Source organism: Cynara cardunculus (genome assembly GCF_001531365.2).
Source record: "Cynara cardunculus var. scolymus isolate 2C chromosome LG 16, CcrdV1, whole genome shotgun sequence".
Lineage (NCBI taxonomy): Eukaryota > Viridiplantae > Streptophyta > Magnoliopsida > Asterales > Asteraceae > Cynara > Cynara cardunculus.
In genome coordinates this window covers 8,572,911-8,579,090 of record NC_037543.1, presented here as the reverse complement: position 1 = coordinate 8,579,090, position 6,180 = coordinate 8,572,911, and the positions used below count along the sequence as shown (strand labels likewise).

The window sequence follows — 6,180 nt, the reverse complement described above, 5'->3', positions numbered from 1 at the left end:
TGATGGTGATGATGGTGATGGTGATGATGGTGATGGTGATGATGGTGATGATAGTGATGATGGTGATGGTGATGGTGATGGCGATGGGGATGGCGATGGTGATGGTGATGGTGATGATGGTGATGATGATGATGATGATGATGATGATGATGATGATGGTGATGATGGTGATGGTGGTGATGGTGGTGATGGTGGTGATGGTGGTGATGATGGTGATGATGGTGGTGATGGTGATGGTGATGGTGATGGTGATGATGGTGATGATGGTGATGGTGATGGTGATGGTGATGATGGTGATGATGGTGATGATGGTGATGATGGTGATGGTGGTGATGGTGATGGTGATGGTGATGATGATGATGATGAGTCACATGAGAAATTTTATAACCCCCAATTCTTTTTCATGAAATATAGATAAAAAAATCCAACAATCCGAAGGCATTGTTCATTAGAGCAACTGCAAAAGCTTACAAGAATAAAGAAGAAGAAGAATCTAAATCTAAAGTTACTGGTTGAGCACAGTCTGCATTGATTTTATTCAAGAAACATAGATAAAGAAAAACCCACATCAACAAGAAATGCATAAAGATAAACCCACATCAATATACAAAAACAAAGATAAACCCACATCAATATACATAAAACAACTCTAAACACAATTACCTGGTATACCTCCTCTAGATTCTGGATTGACACTAATGGATTGAAGAACATGTCAAATATATATGCATCTCTAGCCGATATCATCTCAGAATATTTAGGGAGGGCGATGAAATCGTTTAGGGTTTATGAAATCGAATTGGGTTAGGGCGATGAAATCGTTTAGGGAGGGAATTGGGTTTCTGTTGGCATGAATTCGTTTTGGCGATGATGAAATCGTTTTGGCGATGATGAAATCGTTTTGGTGATGAAATAGTGGCGATGAAATAGGATAGATTTTGGTTTGAACAGGTTTAGGGATGGCTTTAAGAGTTTTTAAGAGTTTTAGTCAAATGCTTTATAAGATAGTATATATATATATATATATATATATAGAGAGAGAGAGAGAGAGAGAGAGAGAGGCAAATTAAGAGAGAGGAGAAAACCAAAAAACCTCTTATCAACCATTACAGTAATTAATCTATTGAGTGTGATCAAATAGACGGTTATAACAATATTTTAAAGTAAAAAAACCTCGCCCCCCTTATTTTTTATTCAATAAAATAAATAAATAAAATTCGAGCAAATAAATTACCAAAAAACGATCATATCCTATCTGGTCAATTTGACATCTATATTTATATGGTTTACCGTTGTAAGAGTCGTCGCCTTCATTTACCGGTTAAGACTCTTGGTCCTTGTCTCGCTCTTACCGGGTAAGATTGTTGGTCCTTACCATATTCATCCGGTAAGGTAATGTGACTTGGTGTTCACTTACCCAAGTAAGCATATGGTAAACGATCCCTTATTTAAATAACTCATGATTTATATAATTGTAAGATGTTTTTTCAATAATTTGGAAGGTTAGTTTACTGGTTATAAGTCTTGAATCTTTGAGGCTTCTTTTYGAAAGTTATTGTCCAAGTCCCTATAAAAACTGAGGATTTCTCTWGCCCTATAAAATTAGTCAAGATATGAATGTTGATCCRAATATCCGTAGTTAAAAAGACATCATTCATTATTTATGTAATAAATTCTTAAAATAATATGTAAATAACAATCATTAAAATATAAATGTCTTTGTATATTTTGGGGGCACAAAAGTCGTAAAATGCACTTCATAATATCATCTTTTCAAACAAAAAATTGTGACTCATTCACGCGCATGCAAAGCAGGATCACATATGCTTTTTGTTGTGAACCGAATTTTAGGTTTATTTTTTCTTTTTCTTTTTAATTTCAAAATTCAAACTCTTTGACCGTCGTTTATCAAAAACTTATCAGATAAATGTTTATCTATAAGAGTCACCATCTTTATTTACGTTAGCAAGTAACATTCTCAGTCATCACAATGGAGTGTTCGTAAACGTCTTTTATCTAGTAATCTTTTACTGGATAAGAGCATTTTTCTTTATTTACCAGGTAAGATTTTTGATTCTTACAGTTTTTTTTATTGGGTAAGATTCTCGCTCCTTAATTGACATGCTCACTCAGGTAAGGTAATTAAATAACACCCAATAAGCGTTTACCAGATAAGCATTTGAGAACGGCATTTTAATCTCGTCTTTTGCTGCATTTTTATTTTTTCCTTTTCGTTTTGTTTGATTATTAGTTTCACAAAGTGTTTTATTGTATTAATAAGTTTCAATACTTTGTTATTGAAACGTGTTTATCTATTAATTTTACAAAGTTTAAATGCAGAATTATAAAAAATTATACRTACGAATTAATAAATTATAAACTTAAATTTATAATACAAGATAAATAACTACTTAATATAACATGGAGAACATGAAAAGAAAATTAAGTAATGATCTTATGTGAAACCAGAAAACACCTATCAAGATCTACATCTTACCAATATATATATATATATATATATATATATACCATTCCAAATAATACATCTTAAAAACTATTGTAACAAAAACATGTTTTGTTTTTATCTATTGCAAATCAAAATTTCTTGGTTTGGTTGATTAATTAGGCATGCAAAAGGGGTGTGGATTCATCAACCAAAATTCCAACAATCTTGATCTTTCTTTTGGTCTCATCGGTTTCTGAAATCGTCATTTTCTTCTGTTGTTCTTCGTGATCTTTGGCTTTACCCCATAGCACCACATACAACCCGATCACGATGCCAATTGCACCTATCACGCTGAAATTAAAAAAGAAGTGAATTGAAGCAGCTTAGGTCAGAGACAAATTCAATCTTTTTTCAAGTGGTATCACAAAATAATTAACATATACATAATATAATAAAATAAAATCATATTATACAATTGTTCTTTGAAAGATCATATTATACAATTTTCGTATAGTTGTGAATTACGATGCAAAACACTAAAAATATCAGTTTCAATTCCAACGATCTACAATTTGGGTTTTGTGTTCCATTCTTATGAACCTTAAAACTCAATTTTAAGCTTCGATATGTTGCTACATCTCGTAATTTTAAGGGAGACCACGATGCTCAGTGGTAGCATAAATGAATCAAAATGATAAGACCTTTTAAGGTCACAATGTTTTTTACAGTAAGACGAAATATATTAGTGTTATCATGTGCCATCATTTTCTAACAAGTGGATCCACCCCTAATTTAGATTATCAAATGTTTTCTCAATTCGTTAGTAAAAAAAGTACAAAAAAGCCATTGTGATGCTAAAAAATGTCCCTAACATTGGCTTTTTTTGTGATGCTTATTGTTATAAAACTTGCCTTCATGGCTTTGTAGTTTGCAACATGTCTCAAAAGCATGCTTTTCGAGAATACAATATGGAATCCTATTAGATTACTCGCTAAAAGAACATTTAAGGAGAGAAGAGAAGTTCCAACATATATTAAGAAGAAACTGTGCAATCTAACTAATATATATATATATATATATATATAATAAAAAAATAACTTGCCTTCCCACGTATATTCTTTCTTATAGAAATATACAAGCCATAATGGTGACAATGATAGTGTATAAAGGGTTGAACATTGCAAAAAATACAGGACCCCTCCTTTCTATCACCCATGCTTGCACAAATAACGAAATTCCCGAACCAGCAATACCCTGAACACAAAAATGTCGATCATAAGTTTAATTTCAGACATTAACAGAGACATTCATTTCAATTTGATCATCTAAAACGAATGTGATTACCGCAAATAAGCAAGATCCAAGTTGCAAATACGAGTTAATCTTCCAAACTTCCAAATTTGGATCCGTAAACCATGTAACTGTCGCGGATTGCACCGTTGCARTAAAGCACATCCAAGCAGATAATGATAGGTGGTCAGGATGGTTTTTATTCACCGGTACCTGTTATATGTGTGTGTGTGTGTGTTTTAACATGATATGTGAAACCCCTTTTAATTCTATCAAAAAGCTAAAAGAGAGGTTCTTCTCATTCTCTCTCTCTCTCTCTCTCTCTCTCTATATATATATATATATACACATTTATATTTGTAATCATGTGAGACCTGTGAGACCACCTTTTTTACACTTGAAACTTTACAGTAAAACAATGTGAAAGTAACCTTTACAGTGTTTTTGCTGTGAAAGCTCATATTTCTTTTAAATTCATAATATTTTGTTGTGAAGTTTTAAGTGTAAAAATGTGATCTTACGGGTCTCACGAAAACATGCTGGTCTCACGCGAACTCAACCTTTTATATATAGAGACTTGGGATCATGTGAGACCAGCCTATTTTCGTGAGACCCGTCAGACCATCTTTTTACACTTGAAACTTCACAGCAAAATGCTGCGAATGTGACTTTTTTTAACCTTGACAGTGTTTTTGCTGTGAAGGTTCGACTTTTTTAAACCTTCACAGTGTTTTTACTGTGAAGTTCAAGTGTAAAAATGTGGTCTCACGGGTCTCACGAAAACAACCATATATATATATATATATATATATATACACACACACCTGGGACTATTGATAAACTTTTTTTTGGTGAGACGTATGAAAAATGATGAAGGTAGCCTTATATTGTGTGAACGCTACGCTATATTTTGTGAAGGTGAATGTTACAGAACCTGCATGTGTACCTTCACCCGTTTTTGTAAATGTGCTACCTTCACTCCTTCACCCAATATAAGGGTACCTCATATATGTTATGTGAAGGTTACATTCCCCAAACTTGTCATGAAAAATAACATTTTCTCATTAGAAACCCAATCCTATATATATATATATATATATATATATATATATATATATATATATATATTTTGATGTTTTGTGTTTAGCTGATCAACCTGAATAATTAGATAGAATGACCAGCAACAAGTGCTACCAAAGAGACACAAACAACCCAGAAGCCAAAGATCATCACTTCCACTACTAGGATTTAGTAATAGAGAGTTTGATGAAGGCAACTCATGTGAATTTAGAAGCTTGGGGCCTTTGATGAGTGCCATTGCAGCAGCACTCGTGACACACAAAACGGTCCCTAATATCTTTGCGATCGTTGTCAAGCTTCGGACATTTACTGGTTCATATCTGAAGAAAAAAGAATTCAAAAAAGATGGTGATGATGATGCTGTATGCATTTTTATGATTCATTTGGAGTGGGAAGCTTAGTACCCAACAATGGATGCTACAAAAAAGGTGATTGCAGGGACAAGATTGAACATGGCACTTCCTGCTGATGCTGAGGCCAAGTATAAGCCTTCTAACAAAAGCATTTGGCTACCTGTTATTCTGCAAATAAGAAAATAGTATTAATTTTGTATTCAGACAGAAGTAGGAAGTGCTGTATGTATGTATATATAACCAATCAACTATGTGATGTTTAGGCATGGACAGACAAATCATATTTGCTACAGTGATACAAGAAAGTAATAGAATTGTAGGTTAAAGAGAATTATTTACCCTATCAAAGCCGCAATAAAGATCAATGAAAAGCTCTTCCATCCGATACAACATTTCGTTCTATGACACACGAAAGAAATCTCTGAATCAGACGTTATAAATTGGAATTCAGTAACAAGTTTGCGTATAAAAATGTCCAAGTTCATGCATACCTTGAAAAGTAAGAGATCGGAGCAATGGCTAAGATGACAATTGCTTGTCTATAGACAACAAAAACTCTAGGGTTCATTCCTTCCAAAAGAGAAGCTTTAGTTGAAATGGAGACTGCTCCATATGTAACTTGAACCACCAACATGGCCATTAATGGCTTGTTATGCTCAAACCACCCCATTTTCACTTTGAAGCTGATTGAGCTTAATTGTAATTGTAATTGTAATGTGATCTTATTAATTGCTCCACAAATTTGAATCCTTACTGCTCCCAAAGGACCTTTATATACTCGTACTTCCAAGAGTTAGGGATTTGGCACTTGGATACCTAATCTTTGAACTTCCCCAAGTTCAGTCCTTGATTGTTTCCATTTGCTGGAGTGCAAAGCAAATAACATTGATATATATATATATATATATATATATATATATATACTAGAAGAGTACTCGCACAATGCAGCGAGATACATCGTGTTTTTAATATTTCATTTTATTCTTTATCTCAGTCGATGTTATAATATGA

The 6,180-nt window shown here is 33.3% G+C and overlaps 1 pseudogene; it reads right to left on the bottom strand.

The window, feature by feature from the left end:
• Nucleotides 1-2,622: 2,622 nt before the first annotated feature.
• On the bottom strand, nt 2,623-5,839 carry LOC112528977 (annotated as a pseudogene).
• Between the last annotated feature and the right edge of the window lie 341 nt (nt 5,840-6,180).